This window comes from Semicossyphus pulcher, unplaced genomic scaffold (assembly GCF_022749685.1).
Source record: "Semicossyphus pulcher isolate SPU_LCO1_2020_fin unplaced genomic scaffold, fSemPul1.0.p SCAF_22, whole genome shotgun sequence".
Lineage (NCBI taxonomy): Eukaryota > Metazoa > Chordata > Actinopteri > Labriformes > Labridae > Semicossyphus > Semicossyphus pulcher.
Genome location: NW_027211696.1, coordinates 4,108,299 through 4,123,362, shown reverse-complemented (window position 1 = coordinate 4,123,362; position 15,064 = coordinate 4,108,299). Strand labels below are relative to the sequence as shown.

The 15,064-nt window shown below is 43.6% G+C and overlaps 1 pseudogene; it reads right to left on the bottom strand.

The window, feature by feature from the left end:
• Positions 1-379: 379 nt before the first annotated feature.
• LOC138602368 (septin-7 pseudogene) lies at positions 380-13,644 on the bottom strand (annotated as a pseudogene).
• Between the last annotated feature and the right edge of the window lie 1,420 nt (positions 13,645-15,064).

Genomic DNA, 15,064 nt, shown 5'->3' with positions numbered 1-15,064 from the left:
TTCCAGCTCAAGGAGAGCTGCTTAAGTGAGTAATATAGTGGGAGCTCCACCAAGTGAGCACCTCCTCAATTAAAGTTAAGCTGAGACTGAATCAATTGGATCAGAGAAGAGGATTTGACTGCTCTACTCTCTCCCTTCTGTTCTTATGGGATGGTCTTAAGGCAACCAACTTCAGCATGCAGTCCTGTTTCACAAAGCAGATAAGAACCATTGTAAAAGAGGCTACTCACTGGTCTTGCGCATCTGCAAGGACACTTATCTGTCTGTATTAAAACCATGGCATCCATCTCAGCCCAAGGCTCTGCCATTAAAATTCTAAAAGCCAACATATCCCAGACTGTTTTGCTGAGCCATACCGAGTGGTCCTGCTGACTGTCTATCAGAACATCTTGCCTTTCTTTTTGTTTTCCTCCAGAGACCTGGAGGCCTCCAGTTTCTGCTGCTCCAGGCACTGCTGGGCCTCCCAGTTTGCTCTCTCCTCCTCAAACAGAGGTCTCTTCTCCTCCAGCTCCTTGTGCTGAGCATCCAGGTTCTTTTTCATTTTCATGTGACATCGCTGAAGCTCTGCTTCAGAGTCTTTGATTTTCTACACTTTTTTCTTAACTTGTATCTGGAACACCTGCTCCACCTCAACCTCCACCTTTTCAATCTTAGTCAGATGCTCTCGCCTCTCCTCCTTCATTTGGGCTAGGGAGCTCTTGGTGGACAGTTGACCATAAGTCCAGTCCACTCTGTTGTAGGTGACAGCAGCTAGCTTCATGCTACGGTAGTTTTCATAGAGGACGTTGTTTGTCATATCCTTTAGGTCCTGCATGTGAGTTCTAATGAGCATGTCCCTGAGGATGGTGAAGTCGCACTGTTTTTACCTTCTGCAACCTTCCAGGGGGATTTTCTTTCTCTGACCCTCTTGCTGTTCACCTTGATGGTGTTACTTCCTACTACAGCCAGCAGCAACTTGTCACTTATGAACTGCTGGCAATACTCTGGGGTCAAAGTGTCTGCTTTGGAAAACAGTAGGGTGGCATTGACTCTCTCATGCATCTGTTTCATGAAGTCATTCCAATGGCTTCAATCCATGTCCCAAAGGGGCGATGAAGTACAGGCAGCAGTGGATCTGGCTTTCAGGCATCTGTTGTCTTTTCCCCTGAGATTCTAGGTTCAGGTAAACTTGCTGTCGATGTAGTTTATCAATGGCTGCCATCAGTTGCTATTGTCGACTGCATCTCAGAACCCTGGGGTGTCAACTATTACGAGCAACAGCTGGACGCCTCCTTCCTTTATTAAAACTTTGGACTACTCCATCTACAAGGTCTTTGTGATTCGATGCAATGGTCCAGGATACTTTGCTGAATAGAAGTGTGTCTGGAACAGAGAGTTGATCAATGTGGATTTACTCAACCTGACCCACCGACAGCCATCAGGGTGAATTCCAAGCCCCTCTTTACAAATTTCCTGTACACTTGCTTTGGCAGGTTTTCAAAGCCAACATATCCCAGACTGTTTTGCTGAGCCTTACCGAGTGGTCCTGCCAACTGTATCAGAACATCTTGCCTTTCTTTTTGTTTTCCACCAGAGTCCTAGAGGCCTCCAGTTTCTGTTTTTACCTTCTGCAACCTTCCAGGGGGATTTTCTTTCCCTGACCCTCTCGCTGTTCACCTCAATGGTGTTACTTCCTACTACAGCCAGCGGCAACTTGTCCCTAATCTTCTTCACCAGCCTGTTCTCTTCTTCATTATCTGTCACTGGGAACTCGTAGATTTATATTTTGTGCTCCTATATTTACCACATGATCTGTTTCTTCGACTGTTGGCATTCCTCTGGGGTCAAAGTGTCTGCTTTGGAGATCAGCAGGTGGGCATTGACTGTCTTGCGCATCCGTTTCATGATGTCAATTTCCAACGGCTTCAATCCGTGTCCCAAAGGGGCGATGAAGTACAGGCAGCAGTGGATCAGGCTTTCAGGCATCTGTTGTCTATTCAACTAGGATTCTAAGGGGATCAGCATTTAATTCCTTGTCAGATTAGCAGGAAATATGGAGAGGAAAGCATGCACCAAGCAACTCACTTAATATGACCCCAATACATGAACATATTGAATCTTTTAACCCAACAATCAGTTACAGAAGAGAGCACGCCCCCGATCATAGGTATCTGCCCAGAGACACAATTCTTCAAATTATGTGAAAACACTATAAAGAAGAAAATAAACACAATCTCAAATGCTGTTATGAGTCATATTGGAAAGCCGTCAAGGAACGCAACATTGGTTTCACCAAGGTGAGCAGTGTCTGCAGCACAAAATACATTTAAAAGGAGCACATCAGAGCTCCAGTCAAGGAGGAGACAACCAGAGTCAAGTCTGTGAGGTCTGCAACAAATGTGAGTAGCACAAGAGGAGCTAGAGGAGGGCATCACTACAGGGTTGATGCAGAGAGAGCGGAAACACCTAACCTTGCCATCCAGTGTTGACCTTCAAAAGGTCATTATGCTGCCTCGCATGCCAGGTATGAAAACGGCAGCATTCACCGAACAAATTGCTGTCATCTGACATGAGGGTATCGCCGGAGGAAGGCAGAGAAGGTGGCATCAGCGTATGCCACTGCTCATCACAGAGAAAGGGATGTGAAATATATTTAAAGCTGGATCCAAAAGGCAACTGGACTTGGTTGAATTTCTTGAAGATGTTTCACCTCTCATCCGAAAGGCCTCTTCAGTTGCTTTTAGATTAAGCTTAGAATAACCATGACCAGGGGCCTCATTTATAAAAGAGTGCGTAGATTTCAGACTAAAACTGTCCGTATGGAGCAAACCCGGATATTGCATGTGCCAAAAATAATTCAGATTTAAAAAACCGTGCGCACGCACATCCTACGCCTGTTTCATTTTATAAATCCCAATCCACCTAGAAAACGTGCACACGTGAATGAGCCTCTTATTCCGCCCTCTACATGCCCACACTACACCATAAATGGTCAATGCAAAGCACCTAGTGAATGGAAAATGCATACTAATAGCCAGCTGATCACAGGAGGTTGTTTACGGTGAATCACGGAAACAACAGAGAGGAAGACAAAGGTGATGAACATCTGACAGCTCAAGGTGCTTGTGACGGCACACTGAGCACCTGACAGCACAGTCGTGATCATTGCAGTTAATTAAGTCACAGTTTTTTTTTTTAAAGCTAAATATCCTTTGTGCTGCTATAAACACAGCAAATATACTTTGAGCCAGGGCACACGTTCATGTCTCGAGTTTCCACCATGGGGTGGAACTACAGATGATGAGGCGGCCTGGGGGAGCTGTCATTCATTTTTAGGACTTCAGACATGTAGTGGCCTATTATGGAGTTTTTGGTCCGTGTGGGTCTCGAGCTAGAATCTCCCTGAGGCGAGGCAGGTGTGTGTGGATACAGTGGTGAGCTTGTCCACGTCTTTTGGCATCACCAGACCGACACCAAATCGAAAGCAGTACCATGATGTAAGGAGATGACGAAATAAAATCTTGCCGTCTCACAGTCTTCTGTCCTATAAACAACTTAATTTCTCTGTCAGCAAATGCACTGATATTTCCTTATGTAGAGAAGTGCTGCCATAAGTCCCCATGAGGAGCAGAGGAATGCACATTGTGAACTCGCCTGCAGCAGGGGCAGACTACGCAAAGACTTTAGACCAGGTTTTTGTTGGTCTATGGCACAATCGCTTTCTGCATCCTCAAGATAGCAATATGCCACCCATTTGCCTAACCACACCTCATTTTAAGACCAACACACCCAAGGGCACTAACGAGACCGCAAGATCACTTGCTACTTACACAACGTGGGCGCTGGGCGTGAAAATGAAAACTGCATCAGGTGACATTTCTGCTGCTCACTGTGGCGCTTTGGGCCGTGTGTTCAATAGGGCCCTAAGAGTCAGGCAGATGTTAATTTTTGTCTTTAAACTGTGGTCAAGTCTGTTACTCTTATCAACTCTGTTTAAGTTTTTGCTTTAAAAATTATCTTTAAAAAAGGTATGATAAGTAGGATTTTCCTAGAAAAATAAAATATAGACTTTTTCTAATATAATATACTATAAATCATCACTTTTGGGCCTCTATACATGGGTGTTGGTGAGTGTGTAGACCCTTGTGAGACCCTTCCCTCTGCATCTATTCTGTTTTGCTTTGCACGGGACGTTTTCAGGAGCAGGGCTGTTTTGATTCCCTGAGCCAATCACAGCGTATAGGTGAGTGTGGGAGTGGTTCAAATTAGCAACTGGGCCCCATTCAGACCGGTGAACATGGAGAAGGAGCGGTGCAGAGTTGGCCTTCTTTCTGTTGGACAGGTAGGTGCCTCAAACCGGGTAGGACAAGCTAACTGGTGGTTAGCATGCTAGCGCAAAGGTAACTGGCAGTTAGCATGCTAGTGCAACAGTAACCGCCAGTTAGCATGCCAGCGCATAGGTAACCGGCAATTAGCATGCTCGCGCAAAGGTAACTGTGATGCTGTCGGTGTTAGCTCGGTGGGGTGGGTGTGTTCTCGCACAAGAGAGTGAGAGTGAGCCTCTGGTGATGAAGAGCCCAGGAGGGGGGGCCCAGTTTGAATGTGTTGTTGACAAAATGCAAGGAAAAACCCTACTTATTATACCTGTGTTTTATTGTTAACAAATTTATCAGAGGCAGCTTGATAGCTGACATTTTTACTCTTTTACATTATTTTTAATTAAATTTCAAAATATTTTCATTCATTTTTAAAGATATGAGAAAATGTGAACTATCTTGACAGCTGTTCAAATAAATGTATTGATATTTTTACTTTAAAACAAAAAGTTTGTAACCTGATTTAAAGATAATGGATCTATGGACAAAAAGCTTTCTCACATACCCATATTGTGCACCAAGCAACAAACTTAATATGATCCCAATACATTAACATATTGAATCTTTAAACCCAACAATCAGTTACGGAAGAGAGCACGCCCCCGATCATAGGTATCTGCCCAGGGACACAATTCTTCAAATTATGAGAAAACACGTATCGTATTGCGATACTTTGCAATACTCTACATAATTTACTGAAAATGTAAAGGTGGAACTGAGAATACAACTTGCTGTGTACCACCTGGGTAGCACAAATTTAATTTAAACTATTTAATTCAAAATTTCCATCATAATTTATCAGAACAATATTTGAATTGCAATTTCACTCAACACATGCCATTACACATCATATGAAAATAAAGTGAAAATATTTTTAATGTGCCACCATACTCAAATGTTTATGCCACAACATAAAAATAAAATGTGTGGTGTTCTGTGTCACTAAAGACGGGGAACTTAAATGAAAATAACATAACATCATATAAAAATAATTTGCATAAAATAAGAAATAATAATATACCAGGGCAGGTTGCCCAGGTATATTATTATTTCTTATTTTATCTGTCCAAGATCTTCATCCACGATTAATAAATACTGAACATCCTCCATTCGCGCTGTGCGCCTCCCGCACCTGTTGCAAGCATAGACTGTATAAATAATGGATGTAGTCTCAGTGACGTCACCCATTGGTTTCTGAAGCAGCGTCTTGAAGCCCGAATTGCGCCGCCGCTGGGGGTCGCCATATTGGAAATGCCAGAGCCGGCTAATCCAGAGGCAGGCAAAGAGGCGCAGCGCGACCGAGCTACAGCCTTTGGCTAAGGACTATGGGCAGGCCGCATGAATCAGCCAGCTACGGCTATGAAGCTAGGCTATATGCTCCTCAGCGTACCTAGCGGTTATTAGTCATAGACTGTGTAAATAATGTATGAGCTAGTTTGCCTGGAGGAGATTCTGTCGGTGACTGACTGCAGGTGTTTAGTTATCAGACTAAAGAAGTAGCGGACTCGCTGCTCGCTCGCCCGGTGAGAGAGAGGCGAGCCGACACGTAACGGGAAACTTAAAATAACCGATCTTCTCATCAGTGCAGTCCGATTCAATAAATGTTTCATGAACACTGCACAGGCTAACAAGCAGCTAAAGCGAGCACAGTATACCTTTTACTTAGTGCTAAAAATATTTCAATACAGTAACACTTAACTCACAGAAAAGCTGGAGCTCAGTCTTCTTGCACGGCCATAAAGTTCCATAAATCCCACCGAGACAGATTATTTTTCCAAACTTTGAATGAAAAAATCCCCAAAAGTCTCCAACAACACAAACAGGTGAAGTTAAGCTCAGTGTCTGTGTGTCTGTGTTGATGTCTAGCAGACAGCCAGCAGGATCCACCTGTCAATCAAGTGATCCGGCCCCTATGATTTAAGTCCTAATATAATTAAAACGGGTGTGTTATAAAAAAAATTCACCCCCCGTACAGTTATCTTGAACAATAAAATTAGCTATTTATAACAAAACCGTTTTTTGTACCAGGCTGTAAACATGTTTATTTCAGCCGTAAAAATTGGCATTTTCCCATCTGCTGTAATGTTATTTCTTGTTTTCTGGAGCCAGCCTCAAGTGGCCACTCGAGGAACTGCCTTTTTTTGCACTTCCGCATTGGCTTAATTTTTCAACACCGGAGGTTGCCGCTTGGTTGCAAGCAACGCCTTCACACATGCTCCTTAGACATACAAACACACACACACACACAGACAAAACCTGGGCAGGTTGCACAGTTTCTTATTTTATCTGATTGATTAATTGTTGAACATCCTCCCTTCGCGCTGTGCCCCTCCCGCACCTGTTACGAGCAGCGTACATGCTCGTCAGACAAACACACACACACATACAGAGAGAGATGTCCTCGAGTAGATCCCTCCTGTCTTCTGTATATGGACCATTTTATTTTGTTGTTTTAAAGCTTTAAACTGCCATGGTGTAGTGCCAATGTCATCCAGAGTGTTCAGTGTTTTGTGATGAAGACGAGCCTTCATCACAAAACACAGTCGCAGTGAAAAATGCTAAAGTTTTTTGTGCTACTTTGTAAAATGTAACTCGTGATAATGCAAAAAGAACACATTCATATATAGTGATCGAGAATCAGGAAGAGGGACATGCCGCTGTGTAGCAGCACTTCAGTTACAGCAGCAGTGTGGAGAAGAAAAAAACATCTGGTGGGGTCTTGTGTCTTCCTGTTCGTGCAATCGTAGGTTGATTATCTAAATGACTTGTCTCTGTTTTGGTTGCAAAACCGAAGTATGGTCCGACATCTGCTTTGATTTTTCACCCCTACTCTTCTGCAATAATGCCGGCAGCGACATCTACAGGAGCGGCGGTCTTTATGATTACAGGAATTTGAGGGACATACGAGGGCAATCCATTAAATGTATCGATATGAGGGTCAGGACGCTTTTTGCGCGCTGCTTTTGCGTTGCAGAGCGCCTCGTGTTTTTGAGCAAACGCTCTGAGCGCCTCGAGTTGAAAAAACTTAAACTCAAAGCAGAAAAGCGCCTAACATCATGAGCATTTTTTCTGATTGTCCAATCGGATGAAAGGAAAGGCGGGCCTTCTGTCAGTTTACAATATAACAGATAGGTTAATGACAGCTATGATTCAGTGGTTGCCTTAACAACAGTAGAAAAAAAAGGTGCAGCGAGCTGCTTGGTTTTTTTTAACCGTAGGCTTCAACAAAAAAGGCAGTGCGGTGCGCCTCGCATTTTACAGCCTGCAAAACACGTTCTGTCTCATCGGGCCCTAAGCCACTCTCAAAGCTGCAGTAAGTAAGAAGGAGAAGAAAGCGGACTTTGCTTCAAAATTTTAAAGATAACAACCTCCAGGTCCCTCCCCCTCTCCCTCCGCGGCGCTCAGTCCTGCCTCCAAAGCTAGGGTGACCATACGTCCCAATTTGATCGGGACTGTCCCGTTTTCAAGCTCCATGTCCCGAGTCCCGGCAAATATCTCAAACACTAATATGTCCCGGTTTTGAACAGGCCCTGTCACAGTTTTGACCAATTGAAACAGTAACGATGCACCATGCTTACAACACTGATTTGTCTGTATATATGTCAATCAATGTCGTTGCCAAGGCTGTTGCTGTTTTAACCAATAGAAAACATCACTTATGCACCACCAGCCAAAGTTCAATAGTCATTTGTTTGTACATGTGTCAATCAATCGGTGTGCAGCTGTTGCTTAGCTTGCCCATCTGATCATACCGACAGGACCTGCTGCATAACAACAGGTAGGCTGTCATGCCATTTTTATGTTTTCATTCATCTGTTTAAATTGGCCCCAAGATATTTCCAGGCCTACCTTGTTTTTGTTAAAATGACTTCCAGTCAAGACTTTTCCACGTGCTGCATTGTTTCCAGAAAAATAATTAATTAACGGGTCTTACCTTTGCCGAAATTTCAACACCGCAAAAACTGAAATCTAAGTAAGATTAAATATCTCAGATAAGGGTGATATTTGCTTATTTTTTGTCTGATTAGATAGTTCAATCAGGAGAGACTTAATACGTTTGAACAATTATTTATTTACAAGTTGAAATGAAATGTGCAAAGTCTTTGGCGATTAGACTCCATCGTGATGTCATCGTGTGATGGAGGGGTGTAGAGGCCGCGAGCAGGATAGGATACCCCCCCGATGGAGTCTAGACACTGGTGGTGATGATGGTGAAGAGAGGATGCAGGATGAGCTGAGCTGACTGGACACTGATGCAAAGGATGGAGGTGACTGGGGTGGAGGAGGGTCGCAATAATCGTCTGAAACGATGAGCAGACCGTGGAAGAGAGAGGAGCAGATTTAAAGTTTGACAGCAGTAAGATGATTTGTTCGCAGACGTCGTGTCTAACTCTGGTTGGTTAATGCTTAAATGGAAACGCCCATAATCAGCTGATGGCGAAACAGGAACAGAGGGGGGAAAGAGAGAGAGTGTAGTATGAATGAAGTTAATGATGAATGAATGAATGAGAACAATCTTCCTGCTTGAACTTTCGCTAAGCTACATTTCAATCGGGAGAGACTTAATACGTTTGAACAATAATTTATTTACAAGTTGAAATGAAATGTGCAAAGTCTTTAGCGATTAGACTCCATCGTGATGTCATCGTGTGCTGGAGGGGTGTAGAGGCCGAGAGCAGGATAGGATACCCCCCAAAACAATGAGAAGAAATAACAGGAAGCAAATACTCAGTTTTGATGAAGCAGGCCTTACCTTACCGGGTTGTAACAGGATTCTAAGAAGAGTTAAAGAATTAAGCACAGAGAGCGTGAATAATTGATATGCATTATGAAACAATAATTAGACATTTACATTCACATTAATAGCCAGTAATTGGCCGTGCAAGAGTGAGATCACAAGACATGAAGCCAGCGATTGGCCGTGCAAGAGTGAGGTCATGAGACCTTGGCCAGCGATTGACCGTGCATGATGAGGTCACGATAGACCTTGGCCAGCGATTGACCATGCATGAGGGGGTCACGATAGACCTGGACCAGCGATTGGCTGTGCATGATGAGGTCACGATAGACCTATGTGAGGTGTATGCTGGTCCGATGACCTGATCGAGCCGCTAAGGCTGAGTGTTAAAGGTCATATGACCCTAAGCTGACGGTGGCCGAATAGCTCATACGTGAGGTGCGTGATGAAACCTATATGATCTACGTGTTTTAACCAAGTGTATGATGCGTGTACATGCCCTCCCCCGCCATGAGACCCTGTGACAGGAAGCAACGGTGAACCTCAACCCATAGCAACACCGCACGTATCATCACCACCAGTTATATGAAAAGCTTACCAGAATTCAGGGTTTCAGAGATCTTTGATTTGCAAGAACGGTGCCGATATCAGGGCGAATATAAGAAGTGTAGGCCGAGGAAGACCACCGCCCAAGTTGTTGCAGAGAGGATGATGAGATGCCTTGATTGGCAGCAGTAGTGGCAGCACCTATTCTAAAAGAATGCCCTGAATAATGCTGGGGGGATAAATTGATTTTGAGGAGCACTTGTTTTAGATGAGAATTAAACCAAGATTTTGAAAGAGGGGAGTTCCCAGGTGTTAGAAATAAAGGAGACTTGGCGTTAGTAGGGGGTCTGACTAAAAGGAATTTAATCATGGATTTAAAGGGGCAAAAGATCGTTCCTGTGCGAGCCACGATGACTGAACAGGACCCATTACATTTAGTATCCTTAAGATCTACACAATAGTGACTAGAATGAAAGGCTAAATCAGAGAAAGAAATATTCTAATTGGGATTGAAAGATTGAGAGGAAGTTGTAGTGAATTCACCAGCTCTGAGAAATGCATAAAAAGCCATGGAAAATACTGCCTCGAGCAGAGCGTCAACGTAAGGAGATAAGAAACCTTTTCTAAGTACAGATAACATGCTATGAAGAACGGACAAAGTAATAGGCCTCCTGCAGTCTGCAACAGGAGGGGAGACTTTAGCAATGCCCTTTAACAAAATTTTAATAGCAGGATTCGAAAATAAACTAGGAAAAGAGGGATCATAACATCTGACGTTAAACTGGATTCCTGCAAGTAATCCTCTAATATACTGAGGTTTAAAATGTCTAACATCCATACAATAGCCTATGAAAGCACAAATGGTGTTAATGTGAACAGGTTTGAGAGGCATACATATTGAAACACAAAACAAGGCAAAAGTACTCCATGCAAAATCATATGTTTTTAAAGTGGAGGGGGCTAAACCTTTCCTCATATAATATTTGGATGACTCTACATAGCTGATCATGGGGCCATGATTTAGAACAGAGTTAGCTGTTGAAGGGGCGGAACTTGAATAGGAAATGGGCTGGCTTCGGGGCAGATGCTCCGGAAGATCTGAAAGTTAAAGCGTGAGAGAGAGTCAGCAAGTTTATTGTAATGCCCGGGCACGTGACGGGCCGTGATTATGAAGTTGTGAGTTATGGACGACCATGTGATGCTTCTCAGGAATGGCATGATATCTTTAGAAGAGGAGCGCCCTCTGTTGATCATGCTGTCGACAGCTTGATTATCACAAAGCACTGAGATACGTTTGCGTTTCCAATGCTGACCCCACACGTGACATGCAACTGCAACGGGGTAAATTCTGTACAGCGCTGAGGACTGATCGAATTCGAAGAAAGCGGGAGGCCAGTGATCAGCGAACCACTGGCCTTCGAAGAACCCCCCAAAACCCACGGATGGAGTGGCATCCGTGAAAAACTTCAAGGAGTCAGAAGAATGTACCAAGTCATCATAGAAGAAGGTTATGCCATTCCAGTGCTCGAGCAGCAGGGACCAAAAACTCAGGTCGGAGCGGCACCCTTCATCTAATGAGATGACGTCATGTAAATTATGCACTGATGACGACATCTCTAGTAAACGAGATATGAAAGACCGCCCTTGAGGGATAACGTGCATGGCAAAGTTAAGATGCCCTGTAAGGGAAAGTAACTGCTGCTTTGTGATGTACTCAGCTTCGCAGTACGATTTTGAAATATCACGAATGCGCTGCAGTTTTTCGGCTGGGAGCGACGCTTTCATTTCGATAGTATCCAGCGTGATACCAAGAAACTCTAGACGTGTGTCGGGACCTACAGTTTTCTCTTCTGAGAAAGGAAAGCCAAGAACCTGGAAGCAATGTTTTAGTTTTCCTAAAGAGGAGCCTGAGTCATCGTGAGGAGGATCTATCAGGAGGAAGTCATCAAGCAGATGAAGAACGGAGGGAACCCTGAATTGGTTTAATAGGATCCAGCAAAGCGCCTCAGAAACAAGGTTGAATATGCACGGGCTACTTCTACACCCGAATGTCAGGCGCACGGCGAAGTAGTACTTTGAATCCCACCTGATGCCGAAAAGAGGCCATTGAGACGGATGAATGGGGACAATTTTGAATGCGTCGGTGATATCTGCTTTGGAGAGCCACGCGCCTTGCCCTGCTAACTTTATCAATTTGATGGCGTTATCGACTGATGCGTAGTGAAGAGAAAAAGGTTCAGGCGGAATAAGACTGTTAACGCTCGCAACGGAGCCGGAGCACGGCGCGGACAGGTCGAAAATTAACCTTTTCTTCCCTGAATATTTCCTTGTAGCTACACCTATGGGGCTAGTGCGAAATACTGAAAAGGGAGAAGACTTGAATGGACCTATGACATACCCTTTATTAACCTCTTTCTCTAATAGTTGCGAGACTATTTCTGGCTCTTTCGCTGCAGACTGGAGATTTTTTGTTACGTAACTGAGGGAGAAGCTAAAACTCCGACCCGAAAACCCTGAGAGAGCCCTGTAAGAAGGTGATCCACGAAAACTGAATCAGGATGAGATGACAGTTCAGCTGCTAAATATTTAACATTTATTGGTGTAGAAGGGTGAAAGTTCAGAATGTCTTTGAACCACGTCGGTTCTCTTGGCGTGCAAAATTCCGAGACGGAACGATGCGCCGTGGGCAGACAGACCGGGGATGGGCATCCCTGCAACTGCTGCAAACGTGAAGAAAATGGCAATTGGGAAATGAGCTGACATTTTCATTGAAATTGTTGCAGATTGGTGAGCTATTAAAGAGATGCACCTGACGGCCACGTCAGAGGTAGAGGCGTGGGTGGTGGTGGGGGCTTGAAGAGAGACTACTGAAACGGCACTGAGGGGCACAGGGAGGCGGAATGACCTGAATGCCCACATGAGCTGCAGGTAATGATTTGATTTCCTCCGGCGAACATCACTAGGAGCTCGGTGTCCAGAATGGACCAGTCTAGGCGGATGTTATATTGTGAAATGTTCAGAGCGGCTTTTCTTGAGAAAGCTTTGTGGTACTGAAAGAATATGTTTTTTCCATACTTGAGATTGAGATCACTGATGAGAGACAAATAAGCATCGAGTTCTTGTCTTCTCTCGGGGAAAGCAGAGCATATAACATCACGGAATATGCCGAAAGCTGCCACGAACTGCCCGAAACTCAAATCATTATTAAGCCGGGGATCGGTGGACTTAAAGACGGCAGTTAAATTTTCGCCTGTAGCGACGCTATTAGCGCACTCTGGTGAAGGCAGGATAAGGCTGACTAGATTAATGTCTTTGCCATCTAAGATTTTAGACCTTAACCGGGGAGATATGTACGCTGATTGAGGAATGTAAGGCCTACCTAACATAGGAGCTGGAACAGCCGTGGCGAGTGAATGTGCTGAAGCTTCAATCCGAGTGATAGTGGATGGCTGACTTGGCGTAGTGACATCCAGCATTGAAGTGCCCGAATTTGCATTAGTTGTAGCAGAGAAAGAAGGCGTGCGTCGATATTACCCATAGATTAATTCAGAGCCCGTAAGGTGGAGACTAAGAAACTATCAGAGGATGTCTTGGATTAGTCGGTTCTGCGTGAGAGGGGGACCGGCAAGAGACATTTCTCCTCTTTGGCTGAGGAGCTTGCGAGGGACCTGATTTCCTTGTTCTTTTCCGACCGCGAGTTGGTACAGGAGAGGAGATGATGGAAGCAGCCGGTTGCTCGGCACGATATGAGCATTCTCCCTGTTCGTAATTTCATAATTCCGCCAACTCGCGGAGCTGGGAGAGAGAAATACCTGGTGCTGGAGTGATGCCACGACCATGAAGCTGAGACATAAGGAATCCTGCCTCGCCTTTTGATGGACTGTCACGAACTGCAAGGCGAGCGCTCCTGCGCAGGCTGTCCGGGGAGATGGAAGCTATCTCCGGCAACACATCACCTCCTAGATCAGGATCCTCCGCGAGTTGATCGAGGTCAGAGTCGGACATTGGAGGAAAATGAAACAACAAGATGCAACAAAGGGTGAGTAGGAAATGTTCCATTCGCAATAATCGTCTGAAACGATGAGCAGACTGTGGAAGAGAGAGGAGCAGATTTAAAGTTTGACAGCAGTAAGATGATTGGTTCACAGACGTCGTGTCTAACTCTGGTTGGTTAATGCTTAAATGGAAATGCCCATAATCAGCTGATGGCGAAACAGGAACGGAGGGGGGAAAGAGAGAGAGTGTAGTATGAATGAAGTTAATGATGAATGAATGAATGAATGAGAACAGTCTTCCTGCTTGAACTTTCGCTAAGCTACATTTCTTTTCACTAAAGCAGATTTTATGTTAGTCTTTCACTTGTTTTAAGTGTTTTGGTCCTAAATTATCCCAGTAAGATATTACAGCTTGTTACTGAGAATTTTATGACCTATATTGAGTAATACATGCTTGAAACTAGAATATCAACTGTTACAAAGCTGTTTCATCAACACTTAGTACAAAACTGCTTTTTCAAAGTTATAATTTCTTATTTCAAGCATGAAATCAGAAATCATGACTTTGACACAATTGTATCTCTTCACATAATTAAAACAGATGACAGGCAAATGGAATCCACTGTTTTATTTTCATTGAAACAATAGAAATGATGTACTTATATATTAGTACAGTTGGCACAGTACTGTAAACTGATAGTTAATATTTAAACATTTAACATGTAACATTTCAAACATAAATAGTTCATATACATTCAGATAAGTTCTTCCAAATTACAAGGCAGCTTTAAAAGCAAGTCATGTGATATCTGGGGAGCACTGCGAGTTATTTTTCACTGTTGAATAATTGTATTACATCCCCAAGATGGTATTTTACCTGTACAAAGGTTTGACTCTTGCTGCTGATTGTGTAATAAGAGGTAGAATCCACCAGCTTTTCAGCATCCACTAACTCAGTAGCCTTTGCAAGGTGTGGGACCTCAACTTGATATGCCATGACTTTTCCATCAAAGTGTATCGTTTGTAATGGTTGGTATTTCAAACAATAAAGCAGAGAATCAACAAGATATATGTTTTTGAGTAGTCCAAATTCTGGCATATTACCATTCACTGTTTGCAAGGATCATTGACTTCTGAATTATGTATTTATTGCCATTTATCACAAGCCATTTGACTGATACAGCATGGTTTACTTCATCATAATGGGAAATCTCTGTTTTCCTTGTAAATACTGTAGTTCTTTAACCTCAGACACAGGCCCCATCTCCCTTTCATTTGAAAAGATTGGATGTAATGAAGGGTCAACATTCTGGCAGCTTTCATATATTTGGTTCTGATTAACCAAAGACTTGCAAATATTTTTAAAATTGAGCTTTGAAGCCCATTGTTTAAAGAGGCAATGTTTAGATTCAAACCGCATACACATATGT